We start from the raw sequence: 20873 nt of genomic DNA on the forward strand, positions 1-20873 counted from the left end.
GCATCCAACTTCAGCTCAGGTCATGATCTAACTGCTTGTAAGTTCGAGCCCTGCATTGGGCTCTGTGCTGACAGCTTGGAGCCTGGAGCCTGCTTCAGATTCTGACTCTGTCTCTCTGGCCCTCCCTCACTCATGCTCTCTCTCTCTCTCTCTCTCTCTCAAATATAAATAAGAAACACTAAAAAAAATTTTTTTAAGTGTCTTATGCTTTGCTTCTCTCTTCTTTTTTTTCCCCTCTTCTTATATGTTTATCTGTTTGTTTCCTAAATGCCACACATGAGTGAAATCATATGGTGTTTATCTTTCTCTGATTTACTTCACTTAGCATAACACTCTCTACTTCATCCACATTGTTGCAAATGGCAACATTTCATTTTCATTTCATATACCACATTTTCTTTATCCATTTGTCACTTGATGGACACTTGAGCTCTTTTCATAGTTTAGCTATTGTTGATATAGAATATATTTATTATTTTGTTGTTTTCTTATTGAAGTATAATTAGTGTACAGTGTTATATTAGTTTCAGGTGTATAATATGATGATTCAATGGTTCTATACATTACTCAGTGCTCATCAAAATAAGTGTGCTCTTAACCTGCTTTGTTTCACCCACCCCTCCACTCATCTCTCCTCTGGCAGTCATTAGCTTGTTTTTTTGTTTTGGTTGTCTTTTTTTTCTTTGTTCATTTGCTTTGTTTCTTAAATTCCACATGAGTGAAATCATAATGATATTTGCATTTCTATAACTTATTTCACTTAGCATCATACCCCCTAAGTCTATCCATTTGTTGCAAATGCCAAGATCCATTCTTCTTTATGGCTGAGTAATATTCCATTGTGTATATATATGTGTATATATATGTGTGTGTGTGTGAGTAATATTCCATTGTGTATATATATGTGTATATATATATATGTGTATATAAATATGTGTATATATATATATGTGTATATATATATTTTATACATATCTATATCTATATCTATATAGATATAGATATAGATATATATAGATACACACACACACTACCTCTTCTTTGGGTTTTTGTTCCCATATCTTGGTTGTTGTAAATAAAGCTAAAATAAACACAGGGATGCATATATCCCTTTGACTTAGTGTTTTAATTTTCTTTGGGTAAATACCCAGTAGTGAAATTACAAGATCATACAGTAATTCTATTTTTAATTTTTTAAGGAACTCCGTACTTCAGGAGTAGAAGTGGCTGTACCAGTTTGCATTCCTACCAACAGTGCATGAGGGTTCCAAGATTTGTTGTTTCTTGTGTTTTTTATTTTAGCCATTCTGACATGTATGAAGTGATATCTTATTGTGGTTTTGATTTGCATTTCCCTGATGATTAGTGATGCTGAACATCTTTTCATGTGTCTGTTGGCTATCTGGATGTCTTCTTTGGAGAAATGTCTGTTCATGTCTCTGTCCATTTTTAAATCAGATTATTTGTGTTTTGATGTTGAGTTATATAAATTCTTATACTTTGGATATTAACCCCTTATTGGATATGCCATTTGTAAATATCTTCTCCCATTGAATAGGTTGCCTTGCCATTTTATTGATGGTTTCCTTCACTGTGGAGAAAGCTTTTTATTTTAGTATATTCCAATAGTTTAATTTTGTTTTTGTTTCCCTTGTCTGAGGAGACATATCTAGAAAAATGCTTCCTTGGCCAATGTCAAAGAAATTAATGCCTATGTTTTCTTCTAGGAGTTTTATAGTTTCAGGTCTCACATTTAGGTCTTTAATCCATTTTGAATTTATTTTTGTCTATGGTGTAAGAAAGTGGTCCAGTTTCATTCTTTGGGTATAGCTGTCAGTTTCCCAATACCATTTGTGGAAGAGACTATCTTTTGCCCATTGTATACCCTTCTGTCCTTTGTGATAGATTAATTGACCGTATAAGTGTGGATTTATTTCTGGACTCTGTATTCTGTTTCCTTGATCTATGTGTCTATTTTTGTGCCAATACCATACTGTTTTATTACTATAGCTATACAATATATCTTGAAATTTAGGATTGTGATATCTCTAAGTTTGTTCTTTTTCAAGTCTGCTTTGGCTATTTGGCACCTTTTGTAGTTCCATACAGATTTTAGGGTTACTTGTTCCAGTTCTGTGAAAAATGCTCTTGGTGTTCTGACAGTGATTGCATTAAATCTTTAGATTGTTTTAGGTAGTATAGACATTTTAACAATATTGATTCTTCCAGTCCATGAGCATGGAATATCTTTCTATTTGTGTAATCATCAACTTCTTTCATCAGTGTTTTATAGTTTTTGGAGTAGAGGTCTTTGACTTTGTTGATTTATTCCTAGGTATTTTATTCTTTTTGATGCAACTGTAAATGGGATTGTTTTTAAAATTTTCTTTCTGCTATTTCATTAATGTATAGAAATGCAGATTTCTGTATATTAATTTTGCATCTTGTGACTTTATTGAATTCGTTTACTAGTACTAGTAGTTTTTAGGTGGAATCTTGGGTTTTCTGTATATAGTATCATGTCATGTAGAAGGAAAGAAATAATAAAGATTAGAGAAGAAATAAATGAAATTGAGACAAAAAAAAAAGCAATAGAAAAGATCAATAAAAGTAAGAGCCGATTCTTTGAAGGGATAAACCTTTCACCAGACTTGTCAAGAAAAGACAGAGGACTAAAATAAAATCAGAAATGAAGGAGGAGAGGTAATGACCAACACCACAGAAGTAAGAGGACATTGTGAAAAACTGTATGTCAACAAATTGGACAACCTAGAAGAAGAGGATAAATTCCTAGTCATATATAACCTTCCAAAACTGAAACAGGAAAAAAATATAGAAAATCTCAACAGACTGGTTATGAGCAATGAAATAGAATCAGCAATTTAAAACTTCCAATAAACAAAGTCTAGGACCAGATGGCTTCAGAGGTGAGTTCTACCTAACATTTAAAAAAGTATTAATGCCCACACTGAGATACCACCTCATGTGGGTCAGAGTGGCTAAAATGAACAAATAAGAAGAATATAGATGCTGGAGAGGATGTGGAGAAGCAGGAACCCTCTTGCACTGTTGGTGGGAATGCAAACTGGTGCAGCCGCTCTGGAAAACGGTGTGGAGGTTCCTCAAAAAATTAAAAATAGATCTACTCTGTGACCCAGCAATACCACTGGTAGGCATATACCCAAGGGATACAGGGGTGCTGATGCATAGGGGCACTTGTACCCCAATGTTTATAGCAGCACTTTCAACAATAGCCAAATTATGGAAAGAGCCTAAATATCCATCAACTGACGGATGGATAAAGAAGATGTGGTTTATATATACAATGGAATACTACTTGGCAATGAGAAAGAATGAAATCTGGCCATTTGTAGCAACATGGATGCAACTGGAGAGTGTTATGCTAAGTGAAATAAGTCAGGCAGAGAAAGACAGATACCATATGTTTTCACTCATATGTGGATCCTGAGAAACTCAACAGAAGACCAGGGGGGAGGGGGAGGCAGGGGAAAAAAAGTTACAGAGAGGGAAGGAGGCAAACCATAAGAGACTCTTAAATACTGAGAACAAACTGAAGGTTGATGGGGGCTGGGGGAAGGGGAAAGTGGGTGATGGGCATTGAGGAGAACACCTGTTGGGATGAGCACTGTTTGTTGTATGGAAACCAATTTGACAATAAATTTCATATAAATAAATAAATAAATAAATAAATAAATAAATAAATAAATGTTAATGCTTGTTCTCAAACTATTTCAAAAAATACAAGAGAGGTGCCTGGGTGGCTCAGGTGGTTAAACATCCAATTCTTGATTTTGGCTCAGGTTATGATCTCACAGTTTGTGAGACTGAGTCCCATGTTGGACTTCACACTGATAACATTGAACCTGCTTGGGATTCTCTCCCTCTCTCTCTGCCCCTCTCCCGCTCATGCTCTCTTTCTCTCTCTCTCTCAAAATAAATAAACATTAAAACAAAGTAGTAGAGGAAGGAAAGCTTCCAAATTCATCCTACAAGGCCAGCATTACCCTGATAACAAAACCAGACAAAGACACTACAAAAAAAGAAAACTATAGGCCAATATCTCTGATAAATATAGATACAAAATCCTCAATAAAATATTAGCAAACCAAATCCAACAATACATTAAAAAACATTCTCCATTATCAACTGGAATTTATTCCAGGATGCATGGGTGGTTCAATATTTACAATCAATCAACATGACACATCACATCAACAAAAGAAAGGATAGAGGGCACCTGGGTGGCTCAGTCAGTTAAGCATCCGACTTTGGCTCAGGTCATGATCTCACGGTTTGTGGGTTTGAGCCCCACATTGGGTTCTCTGTTGTCAGTGCAGGGCCTGCTTCAAATCCTCTGTCCCCTCTCTCTCTGCCCTTCCCCTGCTCTCTCTCTCTCTTTTAAAAATGAAAACACATTTAAAAAAAGGATAAAAACCATATGATCATTGCAATAATTGCAGAAAAAGCATTTGACAACAACATCCATTCATGATAAAAACCCTTAACAAAGTCGACTTAGAAGGAATATACCTCAATCTAATAAAGACCATCTATGAAAAGCCCACAGCAAACATCATATTCAATGGTTAGAAACTACGAACTTTTCTTCTAAGCTCAAGAACAAGACGAGGATGTCAATTCTTACCACCTTTATTCAACGTACTACTGGAAGTCCTAGCTACAGCAATCAGACAAAAGAAATAAAAGGCCTCCAGATTGGTAAGGAAGAAGTCAAGTCTTTTCAATACATTTTTTACTTTAATAATCTGAAGCTTACAGAAAAGTTGCCAGTACTATACAAAGAACTCTTTTTCCTAAACAGTTCGAAAGTAAGTTGCTGACATGATACTTCATCACCCCTGACTACTGTTGGTTTATTTCCTGTAAACAAGATCATTTACTTATAGTCAGTTATCAAAATCCTCAAACCCAGTTCAGGTTTCTTCCATTGTCTCATTAATGCAAAAGGATCTACTGTAGCAACTGGTTGCCACGTCTCCTTACCCTCCTTCAGGTTGCAACTGTCCCTTGGTCTTTCTTTAATTTTCATGACCTTGACATGAAGATTAGGTCGGTTTAATTGTGGAATATCTCTTAATTTGAGCTTGTTTTATGTTTCCTCAAGAATACATTCAGGTTATTCGTTTTCATTAGAAATACCACTGGGGCGCCTGGGTGGCTCAGTCAGTTAAGCATCTGACTTCGGCTCAGGTCATGATCTCACGGTCCATGAGTTCGAGCCCCACGTCGGGCTCTGTGCTGATAGCTCAGAGCCTGGAGCCTGCTTCAGATTCTGTGTCTCCCTCTCTCTCTGACCCTCCCCCATTCACGCTCTGTCTCTCTCTGTATCAAAAATAAATAAATATTAAAAAAAAATTAGAAATACCACAGACATCGTGCTGTGCTCTTCTCATTGTATCATATCAGTGACAGGATTTGGATTTGTCTATGACTGGTGACATTCACTTTGGTCACTTGGTTAAAAAGTGATGTCTATCAGGGGTGCCTGGGTGGCTTAATTAGTTAAGTGTCTGACTTCTGCTTTGGTCATGATCTCATGGTTCCTGAGTTTGAGCCCCACATCGGGCTCTGCACAGTGAGACATTTATTACCTTCCAAAACTGAATTAGGAAAAAAAATAGAAAATTTGCTTTGGATTCTCTGCCTCTCCCTCTTTCCCTCCCCCTCCCCCACTTGCTCTCTCTCAAAATAAACAAATAAACTTAAAAAAAAAAAGTGGTGTCTATCAGGCTTCTCCACTTCAATTCAATCACACCCTTTGTGATTGATATGCATTTTGTGGGTAATTACTTTAAAATTATATAAATATTCCCGTTTGTTTATTGATAGCAGTATGGACTCATGGTGCTCTGTTTTAGTCACGGGTTATAATCCATTACTATCCCTATTTATTTTGGTGCTCAAATTGTCCTAGATTCAGACAAATTCAAGTTGCCTTCCATGTCCTTTTGACATATAACCAGCTCCTTCAGTATACTTTCTTACTTTATAACACAGCATGATGTCCCAGGCTCATCTCACACTTTCCCTGCCCCACCTCAGATGAGTTATTTCTCCATGAGTCCCTAAATCCTTCTTAATGGAAATTGTACATAGAAACCAAGATTAGAGCACTACGTGTATTCTTTGCCATTGCTGTGTCACTTGTCCCATGTCTTCTCAGTAGACTGAGTGGGAGACTATAATAGGTACATGCAAATACACATTTATTTCCATGTCAACATACTTCTATATACCCAAACTTATTGCACATGGATACTTCCAGTTTTAATTTTGCACCACAGAGCTCATTCTAGTTCTTCTTCCATATTTGCAATGTCCTTCTCCACCAGTGAGAATCCTAGCCTTCATTATTTATTTTTCTTTTTTCTTTTTTTTAAAACTACTTATTTATTTTTGAGAGAGAGACCATGAGCGAGGGAGGGGCAGAAAGAGCGGGGAACAGAGGATCTGAGGTGGGCTCTGCCCTGACCGCACAGAGCCCGACACGGGGCTCGAACTCACAAACCTTGAGATCATGACCTGACACTCAACCCACTGAGCCACTCAGGCGCCCCCTAGCTTTCATTATTCTTAATATATTTACTTATTTGATCACTCCCCCTGTGTGTAACCATTCATACAGGTTGCTGCCACCATTACCTCCCTTCTTCATCCTGCTTAGGCTTTGACATCCCTCGCCAGGCCACCCTCTTATGAAGAGGCCCTCCTCACACAGCTTGGGCTCTGATGCCATGTGTCAGTTGCCTTTCTCCCTGTGTATTTTCCTCACTAACTCTGTTTGGGCTGACACACACTATCCTGAGTGCCTTCCTATGTAGATGCCCTCCTTATCCTACTCAGGTTCTGACAATGGACGTGTAGGCTGCCCTTTTTGGGGATGCCCTCCTTACACTGCATAGGTCCCATCACCCCATGCCATTCCTGCACACATAGGCATGCTCCACATTGCGCTTGGCCTCTGGTGTTTTACACTAGGTTTTCCTTCGTTGGTTCACCTTCCTTGACCTACACAGGCTCTGACATCCCACCCTAGCTTCTTCTCATTAGGAACACCATCCCCATCCCTCTTAGACTTCAACATTCTGGGATATCCTTCCACATGGAGGGAGGCCCTTCTCACCCTGCTTATTCTCTGACTGTCTGCACTGGGCACATGTCCCCTCATTGAGCTTCATCTCCCTTGGGCTGCAACATCGTAGAGTGAACCATGCTTCCTCACTTTTGCCTTCCCTTTTCCACTTGGGCTCGAACATTCCACTCTGAGCCATTCTTTCTTAGGAACACCCTCCTCACCCATCTTAGTCTCCCTAACCCTGTGCAAGGTTGTCCACTGAGTAGATACTCTCCTTTATGTACCCTAGTTCTGATACCCTGCTTTGGGCCAAAAGAGTTCCTCTGCACCCTCACTCTGGCATGGATGTCTACTTTGCTTAGGCAACTTAATGTTTTCCTGCAGGTCACTGAATTCCTATTCCGATTTTATTTTATTTTACTTTATTTTATTTTATTTTTTAGTTTTTATTTTTTAAATGAAATTTATTGTCAAATTGGTTTCCATACAACACCCAGTGCTCATCCCCACAGGTGCCCTCCTCAGTACCCATCACCCACTTTCCCCTAACCCCCACCCCCCATTAACCCTCAGTTTATTCTCAGCATTTAAGAGTCTTTTATGGTTTGCCTCCTTCCTTCTCTGGAACATTTTTTTCCCCCTTCTCCTCCCCCCTTCTGTTGAGTTTCTCAGGATCCACATATGAGTGAAAGCATATGGTATCTGTCTTTCTCTGCCTGACTTATTTCACTTAGCATAACGCTCTCCAGTTCCATCCACATTGCAACAAATGGCCAGAGTTCATTCTTTCTTATCGTATTCATTTTTTAAATTTAAGTTTCTGTTGTTTAGGCCACCCAGTGTATAATATTTTGCTATAGCAGTCTGAGCAAACTAATACAATTCTTTTCATTTTTCTTATTATAAATCCCCCACTTCGTTGCCCCTCACCTCACTTTCTGTCCTTCTTCAATGAGAAAATATATATGCCGTCAGGTAGGATGGCATAATTCCTGACCACGTTCCTCAGTCCTGTTTTCCTGATCTATTTGCCCTTTTTCAAATATACCATGCATACCCACCTTTGTTTCCTTTTCTGTTCTCAGGGGTGTTGCCTATGTCATGTACAGTATTTATTTCAGATGCTTTTCTTTAATTTCTGCCAGAGGTGATGATGCAATCAATATCAGTTTTGAGTCAATGAGGAGTAGTTGACAGAAAGCTGCATAATTAACTTCAAATACAAGACAGTTTCTCAACATAATTTCTGTTGCCTCCTAACCAAGGCACTCAATGGTCCGTCCAAACTGAATCTTTCTTGACATCTAGGACTATGTTTATTCATGTTTCCTGATTTATAAGCATCCAGAAATATTTATCAAGTGAATGAATTTATCATTTAAGAAATTATCATATGCTGGGGCACCTGGGTGGCTCAGTCGGCTGAGCCCCCGACTTCGGCTCAGGTCATGATCTCACGGTCTGAGTTTGAGCCCTGCGTCAGGCCCTGTGCTGACAGCTCAGAGCTGGAGCCAGCTCAGAGCCTGGAGATTTTGTGTCTCCCTCTCTCTCTGCCCCTTCCCTGCTTGTTCTCTCTCTCTCTCTCTCTCTCTCTCTCTCTCTCTCTCTCTCAAAAAATAAATAAACATTGAAAAAAATTAAGAAATTATCATATGCTGTCCCAATTCAAGGTTAAGAAAGAAGGTACAGATCTATAATAAAAGCACCAATATTTTCCCCAGGCCATTTCTTTTGTCTGTGAAAGCCAATTCTCCAAACAATTATTGACAAGTAGGCATAAAAGGTAAGCTTTTAATAACTACAGAAATATCGTTGATTGAAACAGAACAGAAAGGAGATCAAATTTTGAAATATCTTTAGGCTCCACATTTTTTCAAGAATGCACCATCTTTTTATGGGCCTCCATATAAACAATTTAAGGCAAGAATAAAAAATGTTAACACTATAGTTTCAGAAGCTTATTGATTGATTCAGACTCTTCAGGAGACCTCCAAGTAGCTACTTTAAACAAGGCATTCAGGTTTAGTAATTATCTAAGCTGTGAGCTAGTACTGCCTTCACCTACCAATATAAGAAAGCATGGCAGATGGTGGGGCTTAAAGAAATAAGGTCTTATTTGTTTCCTATAACAGAGAGTCCGGAGGAAGGCAATCCAGGTGTGGTCTTCCACAATGCCAATAAAAATGGAATCTATCATTTAATTCCACAATCCTTAGCATCTTCTTGCTTACTGTCTCATGGTTGCAATATGGCTACTCCACCTCCAACCATATTTTTACTTATCAGGTCTGAAGAAGGAGGAAAATCATAGTGCTAGCAGGGGAAAACGTTGGCTTATTTCTTTTTAGTAGGAAAGCAAAGTTTCCCCAAGACCCCAGTTAAGACCTTCACTGGTGTATTTTGGGCTAGAACTTTGTCACTAGGCCATGTTTAACTGCAAGATTGCTAGTCAGGAGGGGACTTTGAGTGGGGACTGGGTGAGTTACAACAGATAAGAAGCAAGCAAATCTTTAAGAAGTCAGTATATGATTGCTGCAAAGGAATTCTGGTTTAATGCTCTTCCCTCTCCCAACTCAAAGAGGCCCAAAATGCCAACTGATAAAGAACCACCGCACCCGGTGTTAGCAAACCATCTCATAAAGTGATCCAGGGCCTAACAGAGACTTGTACCTGGAAATTTCAACACTTATGATGAGCTATGAACTTGTATGTTTTCTCATAAAAGTGTTTTGGTTTGATAATACAGTGGTTACAAGTTCAGGCTCAGCTCTCAGGAGAACTGGGCTCCTATCTTTCCTCATCAATTACTAGCAACACGACCCTAGGCAATATCAGCCCTCTTGGCCCTTGATCTCTAAAACATCCCTGCTGTCATCTCTCCAACTAAATTCTGAATTTATGGAAAAGAGTTCACGTTGGATTAATCGAAGTTTTAGCACAATGGGAGTCATTGCCAGTTTTTGCATTTAACAGGTTACTTTCTGGTATCATGTCATGGGTTGTGATCAGGCTTGCTATCCGTTCTTCCACCCTGATTCCCACCCCTACTCCCATGTGGAATGATGGAGAGCCTTTGGGAATCAGAGTTATGAAGTCTGCCAGAGTACTCAAACCATAGCATGATCTAGAAAAAAGAATGTAGAAATTTCTCTGTTGAGCTTTTATGTTTTTCAGGACCTGTGGACCTAAGAAATTAAATGACATCCCCAAAGCCAGACAACTACAAAACTGAGATCAGAATCTGATTTTGCTAATTCTTGTCTAAAATTATAACCTCTATTCTGTTTTTTCTTCTTGGAGAATTCTAAAGAAACGTAATAGGGGCGCCTGGGTGGCGCAGTCGGTTAAGCGTCCGACTTCAGCCAGGTCACGATCTCGCGGTCTGTGAGTTCGAGCCCCGCGTCGGGCTCTGGGCTGATGGCTCAGAGCCTGGAGCCTGTTTCCGATTCTGTGTCTCCCTCTCTCTCTGCCCCTCCCCCGTTCATGCTCTGTCTCTCTCTGTCCCAAAAATAAATAAACGTTGAAAAAAAAATTTTTAAAGAAACGTAATATGTATATTTTACTTATGAGACAAAAAAAGGAATGGAATTTACCATTTATCTCTGTTTAGTTACATTCCCCTTAAAAATATATGAGTAATATTTTTCTTTTCCAAATGACTAAATCTTCATACAACACGAAAGTACAGAATTATTCTTGGTTATCCTCATTTTTTTTCCCCAATCAAATAAATTGTCAGGAATGTCTATTAAAAGTGCAAAGGCATTAAATGAGTGAATTTATATAATAGTGGAAAACTGGAAATTAATGATTCTAAGACTCATGTTTTGAACAGGTGGGTTTAAGCTTATTAATGCTACAGATTTGCAAAGCTAATTTTTTACATCATGGTTTAAAACGCCATCTAATTTGGTGACTAATTTGGTCAGCCAATTCTCAGGGACTTGAGGAGCAAAGATGTAAAAACATGAAAAGGTAATGTGAGTTGGATCTAACTTTACTTAAAGCCTTTGAAAGTGTTGGTTTTTAAAATAAGTTGATATTTGTACAATTTAGCTTGCCTAATGTTTTGAAGGAATAATTGAAAACAGCAATCTGGAATGACATACAATTTGAACTTACTTGGAAAATACACTTATACTGCAGGCCTGCCTTTTAGGTTCAGTTAAATCAACCCATGAAAACAGGTCAGGTTCTGTTTTATAACAATTTTCCTTAGTATCATTTACCCACTGGGAAAGTCTGCTTACAGATGGTAGGGATCATATACTATCACTCACATTCAGATCTAGTGGGAGGGTTGGCTCAGACCATTTTCCATGAAAATATAAGGTTTTTCTTTTTCTCCCCCCCCCCCCCCCCCTTTTTGGTATGTGTGTAGTTTGGCAAGCAATACAGAGAAAAGCCTTATACTTGATGAATTTGGAAAGTCTAAATAATATATAGTTAGGCAGTGCATTTGTCTTAAAATATAAAATTGCTTGATTAGCTTAACAATATAAATGGTGTCTTGGGGCTACCTTTCATTTTAAATAACTATTTTTGTTTGTTTGTAAAAGATAATAGCATGTGGACTTGCAGAGTTTTAAAATCACCTTCAGTGTTATGACTCATCTTCTCACTTGGAAAAAGAAAACACAAAACGTGGATGACTATTAAAACTTGTACCACGTTGCAGGAGACAAAGCAGATGGTTCAGGGCCATTGGATTCAGTTACTTTAGAATTATAAAACAGAATTCTCAATGACTTTTTGAATTCCATGTTTTGATAACCTCAGGGGTCAGTCTGACCTCAATTCACCAAAGCAGAGAGTGATTCCAGGTTTCATACGCATGTACTGTGGGAACTTCAGATAAGAGAAGGTTCCAGAACCTTGCTCTATCAAGGAACTATGTGTGCATTGGCTCAACTTGTGGAGTGGGTGAAAAAGCAGATGGAACAAAACATCTAAAAATTGTTTTAGCATCAGCTTATTTTTGGTGAAAGCCTGCTCTGCCCATAGACCTCGATTTCATTGCTTCAGTCCTAATCAGTAATACTAAGTTAAGCAGTTTTACAAATGATTTTACTATAAAGCTTTAATGACAAATTGTAGAAGATGTCACATTAATTTTAGCAGGAACGACCTTTGCAAAATGAAACATCATCCCTAGGATGGAAAACTACAGCACAGAAAGAGGCAGCCACTTGGAAACTGAGTGTGTACTCTGGAATGTGGGTGGCCAGTTCTGTCACTAGCTGTGTGACTGTGGGCATGTTGCTTAATCTTTTTATTTCTAAGTTGTCTCTAAGTAATGAGAGGATAATTTAAAAATATCTCCTGCATTTGCTATTATGAGGATTAAATGAGTTAATACATATGAAGCACTTAGAACAATTCCTAGTGTGTATAGTAATTTCTCTGTGGAAGTTACTATTATTATTATTTTACTTTATTTCAGAGAGAGAGACAGGGAGAGCATGAGCAGGGGAGGGGCAAAGGAAGAGGGAGAGGGAAAGAGAATCTTAGTGCGGAGCCAGACATGGGGCTCGATCTCATGACCCTGGAATCATGACCTGAGCCGAAATCAAGAGTGAGACACTCAACTGACTGAGCCACCCAAGTGCCCAGCAAAGTTACTATTATTGATATGTTGAATGTGGATGTCTGAATGATGAATAAACAACTGAATAGGAAGTACAGAAGACCGGATTCTACATGGTTCTACACGTAGTCAGTAGCACTGTCAGCCTGCTGACCTCCCACAGGGCATCTAACCTATCTCAGCCTCAGTTTAAAGACTTTGAAAATCTCTAGCAGAGTATGTACTTGCAGTTTCTTCTGTAAAACGAGAGGATGGGCTAGATGGCCTCTTGGATCGCTTCTAGCTTTAAACATCTATGAATCATGGATGCAAACAAGCATCCCGGTAGAGGAGATATCAGGAGTGAATGCAGAAAATCCTGGAGAGGGCTTTGCCCAGGTTCATGCCTGTGTTCCAAATGCTTCTCCACCCCACTACTAGCCTGATTAGCTCTTTCTCTTACTTTACATCTCAGCTTAAATGGCGTCCATCAGACAGACCTCTCCTGACAGTGCAATCTAAAATTTTTTTTTTTAAACGTTTATTTATTTTTGAGACAGAGAGAGACAGAGCATGAACGGGGGAGGGTCAGAGAGAGAGGGAGACACAGAATCTGAAACAGGCTCCAGGCTCTGAGCTGTCAGCACAGAGCCCAACGCAGGGCTCGAACTCACGAACTGCGAGATCATGACCTGAGCTGAAGTCAGCCGCTCAACCGACTGAGCCACCCAGGTGCCCCATGACAATCCAATCTAAAAGCAATCACTCCTCTAAGGCCTTGTTCTTTTCCTTCAGAGCACTTTTCATTCTAAATAGCTGTTAACTTTCAATAGCTTACTATTTTTTTTAATGTCTCTCTCACTGAAGTATATGCTTTTTAGGTTCAGATATTATACCTGTTTTGATTATTTCTTTAAATTTTTTTTAATGTTTATTTATTTTTGAGACAGAGAGAGACAGAGCATGAATGGGGGAGGGTCAGAGAGAGGGAGACACAGAATCTGAAACAGGCTCCAGGCTCTGAGCTGTCAGCACAGAGCCCAATGCGGGGCTCGAACTCATGGACTACGAGATCATGACCTGAGCTGAAGTCAGCCGCTCAACCGACTGAGCCACCCAGGCGCCCCATGTTTTGATTATTTCTTTACCCTGAGCATCTAAGAGATTGTCACAAGCAGGCACTCAATGAAGATTTTATTTTGTTTGTTTAACAACTATATTGGATTCCTACAATGTACGAAGGTTTTGGGGCTTATATTTTCATGTGAAGAAACAGTGAAGAAGTAAACAAGTGTGCAAGAACATGTCACACAGAATGAAATGCTATGAAGAAAAAGAAGTCAGGATAAAGGATGAACACCTTTACCAAAAGAAACATCAAAAGCAGAGGTAGCAAGAGCTGATGGAACTCCATCAAACTAAAAAGCTCTGCACAGTAAAGGAAACCATCAACAACACGAAAAGATTACCCACTGAATGGAAGAAAATATTTGCTAACTATATATCTGATAAGAGGTTAATATCCCAAATACAAAATATCCAAGGGCCAAGTCTCTTGAACAACACCGAGTTTAGGAGCACCAACCCCCATGTACTTGAAAATCCATTAGAACTTTTGATTTCTCTAAAAAACATAACTACTAATAGCCTATTGTTGACCAAAGCCTTACCAATAACATAAAGTCAATTAACACATATTTTGTATGTATTATGTACCATATTATTATAATAAAGTAATCTAGAGAAAAGATAATATTAAGAAATCATAAGGAAGAGAAAATATATTTATAGCACTGTACTATATTGAAAAAATATCTGCACATAAATGGACCTGCACAGTTCAAACTCATGTTGTTGGAGGGTCAACTGTATATAAGGAACTTATACAACTCAGTAGCAAAAATTTAAAAAATACAATTAAAAAATGGGCAGAGGATCTGATAGACATTTTTCCAAAGAAGATATAAAGATGGCCAACACATGTGAGAAGATGCTCAATATCACTAATCATCAAGGAAATGCAAATCAAAACTCTAACACCTCACACACCTGTTAGAATGGTTAGTATCAAAAAGACAAGAAATAACAAGTGTTGGAGAAAATGTGGAGAAAAGGAAATCCTTGTGCACTGTTGGTAACAATGTAAATTGGCACAACTTCTATAGAAAACAGTGTGGAGCTTTCTCAAAGTATTAAAAGTAGAAAAGCCACCTGACCCAGCAATTTTATGTCTGGGTATTTGTCTGAAAGAAACAAAATCACTAACTTGAAAAGATATAGGTACTCCATGTTCATTGCAGCAATATTCACATTAGGCAAGACATGAAAACAACCCAAAGGTCCATCAACAGATGAATGGAAAGAGAAAATATGGTAATATACATACACTAGAATGTTATTCAGTCATTTAAAAGAAGGAAATCATGTCATGTGCAACAACATGGATGGACCCTAAGGGGATTATGCTACATGAAAAAAGTCAGAGAAAGACAGAAAAATACTATATAATCTCACTTATATGTGAAATCTCAAACAAAGAGAGAGAGAGAGAGAGAGAGAGAGAGAGAGAGAGAGAGAGAAAACTGAACTCATGGATACAGAAGACAGATAGGTGGTTTCCAGAGGGTAGGGTCGCGGGTGAACAAAATGGGTAAAGGTAGTCAAAAGGTAAAAACTTCCAGTTATAAAATAAATGTCATGGGAATATAATGTAGCATAGTGACTATGGTTAATAATGCTGTACTATATATTTGAAAGTTGCTGAGAGAGCAGGTCTTAAAAGTTCTCATCACAAGAAAAAAATTGTAACTATATGTGGTGATAGATGTTAACTAGATTTATTGTGGTGATCATTTTGCAATATATACAAAAACTGAATCACTATGCTGTATACCTGAAATGAATATAATGTTGTATGCCAATTATATCTCACTTAAAAATAAGAATGACGGGGGTGTACTGCTCTAGTTGTGGGGGGAGGCTTCTCTCTGCAGCGTATTTGTTGAAAGAATTAAAAGAAAAATAACACTAAGAAAATGGGAGAAACATTTCAGCAGTGGTCGAATAAGGTTGGCTTGGCTGGAATGAAGAATTTATGTTGGGGGCAGCAAGATATACAGTTGGAAGGGCTGGGGATATATTGTTGAGGTCTTGAGTGTCCACTCAGAAGTTGGGCTTAAATAAGTGGTCAATGACATAATGGTAGACTTAGAAAGTGGTTCTCTTTCCCCTTCACCTGTCTCTCCCTCCTCTTCCTACTGCTCTAGTTAGGTCGTGAGGGTTGGGTGAAGTCTGAAGGCAGGAAGGGTTTTCTCTAAGAATGAGCAGTAGGGGGTAACCTGGATGACTCATTTGGTTAAGTGTCTGACTTTGGCTCAGGTCATCATCTCATGGCTTGTGAGTTTGAGCCCCTTGTGAGTTTGAGCCCCGTGTAAGGGCTCCGCATTGGCAGTGCAGTGCCTGCTTGGGATTCGCCCTCTCTCCTCTCTCTCTGTCCCTCCCCTGCTTGCACTTTTTCTTTCTCTCTCAATAAACAACTAACTTGAAAAAAAGAGAAAAAGAAGGAGCACTAGGATAGCATTGGTGGGAGTGATACATAGACTCTAAAAGACAAAACAGGGGCGCCTGGGTGGCTCAGTCGGTTAAGTGTCCGGCTTCGGCTCAGGTCATGATCTCACAGTCTGTGGGTTTGAGCCCTGCATCGGGCTCTGTGCTGACAGCTCAGAGCCTGGAGCCTGCTTCTGATTCTGTGTCTCCCTCTCTCTCTGCCCCTCCCCTGCTCATGCTCTGTCTCTCTCTGTCGCAAAAATAAATAAAAACATTAAAAAAAATAAATAAAAGACAAATGAATAAACAAAGTAAAACAGAAACAGACACATGGATACAGAGAACAATCTAGTGGCTGCCAGAGGGGAGGAGAGGGTGGAGGGATGGGAGAAATAGAGATAGGGGATTAAAAGGGACAAACTTCCCTTTATAAAATAAGTAAGGCACAGGGATACAATGTACAGCGTAGGGAATAGAGTTAATACTATGTAACCACATTGTATAGTGACAGTCAGTAGCTAGACATATTGTGATGATCACTTCCTCTGTCATGTATATAAATGTTGAAACACTGTGTTGTATACCTGAAACTAATATAACATTGTATATCAACTACACTTCAATAAAAAAATTTGAAAAAATAAAAACTTGCCAGCGCATGCACACACACACACATACACACACACACACACACACACACACACACACACACACACACGAAAGAGAAGGAAAGGACCCATGTGGGAAGCAAAGTCTTAACACAGTTCTGGGACCAGCAGTACATGGAGTGAAAGAATGAGTGAGGAGGCTGATAGAATCATCACTGAGCCTGACTGATTAGAGGGGTGGGAAGCTCAGAAGTAATAAAGTCAGGAGTAGAGCCAGGTTTTCACTGAGTTTAAATGCATGACTCATAATACCACTCAACACTTTTTCCTGACTCATGCTTCCTGTCTTGCCAAGTGTTTTTCTTTCCATACCATACAATGTTCCATTGAAATGGTGGAGTCTAATTCATTTTAGCAGTTTGCCGTCTGTTTTGGATGGCTTGTGATCTGCACTGAAGCAATTTACTAATTAACTCAAAAGTGTGTGTTTTATGTTCAGAAGACAACTCTCCTCTTATTGCACCACAAGGTAAAATTAAATAGGAGAGAACCGCTCCCCCTGCTCCTTCCCTGTGCCTTCCCTGGCCCCATCATCTTCAGTTGGTTTCTCTTTGATGACTTATTCCCTGATGTCTATAAACATATTCAACTCACTCCTTTAAAAACATGTCTCAATCATCCTTCTCTCTTGAGTTAAAATTCTATTTTCCTCCTTATATGTGTTGTCAAACTTGACTGTACCTCCCACCTGCCCTTTTGAGACACTCAGAAACTGCTTTTAAACAGTCTCCACCTGGGTGTTCCAAAGGCACAAACCAACTTATCATTTCCAAAATAGAACTTATCATTTCTTTCCTCCAACCCTCTCTTTCTTCTGTATTATTTCCAAAGGAATGGCATCATCATCGACTTAATTGGCCTAGGTAGAATTTGGGAATTATCTTCGATTTCTTTCCTTTACACCCAACTGCGTATTCTTTCTGTTTTTTTTTAATGTGTATTTATTTATTTATTTATTTTGAGAGGGAGAGAGAGAGAGAGAGAGAGAGAGAGATGAGGGGCAGGGTCAGAGAGAGGGAGAGAGAATCCCAAGCAGGCTCCATGCTGTTAGCACACAGACTGACAGGGGGCTCAATTCCATGGTTCATGAGATCATGACCCAAGCTGAAATTGAGATTCGGATGCTCAACCGACTGAGGCACCCAGGCACCCCTCCCTTAAAAATTTTTTTTTTTTTTAGAGAGTGGGGAGTGGCAGAGGAAGAAAGAGAAAGAATACCACGCAAGTTCCAAGCCCAGCAGTGTGGAGCCCAAAGCAGGGCTTGATTTCACGGCCCTAGGATCATGACCTGAGCTGAACTCAACAGATTGAGCCACCCAGGCACACCTCTTTCCCTTTTAAATGTGTAATCTCTCTTATTGTTTCCTCTCCATTCTCTCTGCCTCTCATTTTACCTATCAGTGACATTATTGTCAGAGCCACTTAATTGGGTCTTCTTGGCATCTACTTTTTTTTTTTCAATGTTTTTATTTATTTTTGGGACAGAGAGAGACAGAGCATGAACGGGCGAGGGGCAGAGAGAGAGGGAGACACAGAATCGGAAACAGGCTCCAGGCTCCGAGCCATCAGCCCAGAGCCTGACGCGGGGCTCGAACTCACGGACCGCGAGATCCTGACCTGGCTGAAGTCGGACGCTTAACCGACTGCGCCACCCAGGCGCCCCTTGGCATCTACTTTTGACCTTGACTTCCCACCAGGTCAAATGAAAAAAAACTTTTTCACTTGCCCACCAGAGCTGTATTTCTAAATTCACATTTATCTCTCGCTGACTTACCATCGGCTTGAACATGCCCCACAGGGCCCTTCATGTTCTAGGCCTTCATGCCTGTCAGCTTCATTCTCCACCATCCCCCCACAGGAATCCTTGGCTCTAGCCATGCTCAGTTACTCTCATTACCCAAGAGCAAGGCACTCCCTCCAGCCAACAGGCCCTTTTCTATGTAAGCCCCCTTCTCATCTTCTTTGGTTCATTTCTGCTTGGGCACAACTTAGATGTCATCTTTCTCAGAAAGACTACCTTTGCTTTTCTGTCCTCTCCCTTTATCTTGGTTAGTTGCCCATCATACATGTTCCTAGAGCCCTTGAGGCACTACTTTTTATTGTCTGTTATAATTATTTATTTTCTGTTTTTCTCTTGGACGGTAAGTGCCTTGAGGACAGGGATAGTGTCTCACATGTTCTGAATTCTCAACCACTAGATGCTCAGTAAATGTTGGCTGAATGATTGAATGAAAAATGATTTTTTGCCCATTCAGCTCTATCACTACAAGCTTGTTCTCCCTCCAGGAATTCCTTAATCTTCACATCTCATCTTCCTTGCTCTTTCTGTAACATTTGACTACCCTTCTTTCTTGAAATACTCTTTTTTTTTTTGGCTCCCATGGCATGACATTTCCTGGTTATTGTCTTCTGGGAATTATTTCTTTGTCCTCATGATGGGTTTTTTGCTCTCCCCCGCCCTCTGGCTCTCTACCAGCACCTCTGAATGTTGACTTTGGCCCTCTCTCCTTTCTCTACACTTTCACTAAATCTTGGCAATCACAGTTGGGCTTTTGACCACCACTCGCTGATGTTGGTATTGATTTGCAATTATGATAGGGACATTTGCAACTTCCTTACCATTTGGGAACTTTAATCTTTTTTTTTTTAATTTTTTTTCAACTTTTTTTTATTTATTTTTGGGACAGAGAGAGACAGAGCATGAATGGGGGAGGGGCAGAGACAGAGGGAGACACAGAATCGGAAACAGGCTCCAGGCTCTGAGCCATCAGCCCAGAGCCCGACGCGGGGCTCGAACCCACGGACCGCGAGATCGTGACCTGGCTGAGGTCGGACGCTTAACCGACTGCGCCACCCAGGCGCCCCGGAACTTTAATCTTTAAAAAAAATTTTTTTTTTACATTTTTAATTTATTTTTGATAGACAGAGACAGAGCATAAGTGGGGGAGGAGCAGAGAGAGAGGGAGACACAGAATCCGAAGCAGGCTCCAGGCTCCAAGCTGTCAGCACAGAGCCCGACGCGGGGCTTGAACTCACAAACCCAGAGATCATGACCTGAGCTGAAGGCAGACGCTTAACCGACTGAGCCACCCAGGCACCCCGGGAACTTTAATCTTTTAAATCTGAATGAAACGTGAGGCCAGTTGTACCTCTTGATGTGCGGCAGTGTGGGGTGTGTTGGGAGTCTGAGCTGGTTTGGGGGGAAAAGAAATTTAATTTTAGATCCATTGTATTTGGAATGTCAGTGAGGCATTAAGTTGGAAGGTCCAAGAAGTATCTGAAGAGTCATAAAGTCATAGAATCCTACATATAGAACAACTATAGAACATTTAGAGTTATGTGGTCCAAACTTTTTCCTAGGACAATAGTCCTCATAGATAAACTTGAGGTTTCAGGGGCAATATCATAACATCTCTTCCTTGTCTGGGTTTGCAACCAATTGAAAAGTTACTAGATGGAGATCAAAACAGTAATCTGATATAGCTGATAAGAAACTTTGGATTAAGATCATTGACCAAGGTGGCTTACTAGGTACGTTCACCTCTGGATCAGATAAACTCACCATCAGTCACTGCACAGCTGGACAACTGCAGACTTTCCTCAGGTTACTGAGAGCAGCCGGGTACAGGCATTCAGGTCGGGTAGAGTAGAGCAGGAGCTGAGTTGCAGGCCTGATTCTTTCTCCCAAACTCCTTAGTCAGTTTGTCTCTCCTCTTCTCCTGAGGAGGCCTGAGGGTTGGAGAGAGAGGCCTGGGGTGTTACCGAAATGCTTCCAGATGGAAACATGGGGCCAAGGGAATGAAACATCTCCATTAACAGTAATGTTTATCTTGCCTCTGACTTAACGCTTTCTGTGTTAGGGAGGCTGTTGACTTTGAGGTTATTCTGTTCCATTTGGAGAAGGATTGAATGATCAGAAAGTTGTTCCTCCCATCAGAGACAGTAGCTTGACCAGTACCTTCTGTCCCTAGGACAG

The 20873-nt window shown here is 39.8% G+C and overlaps 2 protein-coding genes across 8 annotated transcripts in view; one reads left to right on the top strand and one right to left on the bottom strand.

Moving 5' to 3' along the window:
* FBXL13 (F-box and leucine rich repeat protein 13) overlaps window positions 1-20873 on the top strand; it is a 211205-nt gene that overhangs the window by 43566 nt on the left and 146766 nt on the right. The gene's annotated exons all lie outside the window — the stretch shown is intronic.
* LRRC17 (leucine rich repeat containing 17) overlaps window positions 1-20873 on the bottom strand; it is a 116853-nt gene that overhangs the window by 25592 nt on the left and 70388 nt on the right. The window contains exon 5 of the transcript XR_002153626.3: window positions 20460-20626. The gene's annotated coding sequence lies outside the window, so the exon portion shown is untranslated. The remainder of the gene's footprint in view (window positions 1-20459; window positions 20627-20873) is intronic.

This window comes from Felis catus, chromosome A2 (genome assembly GCF_018350175.1).
Source record: "Felis catus isolate Fca126 chromosome A2, F.catus_Fca126_mat1.0, whole genome shotgun sequence".
Taxonomy (NCBI): domain Eukaryota; kingdom Metazoa; phylum Chordata; class Mammalia; order Carnivora; family Felidae; genus Felis; species Felis catus.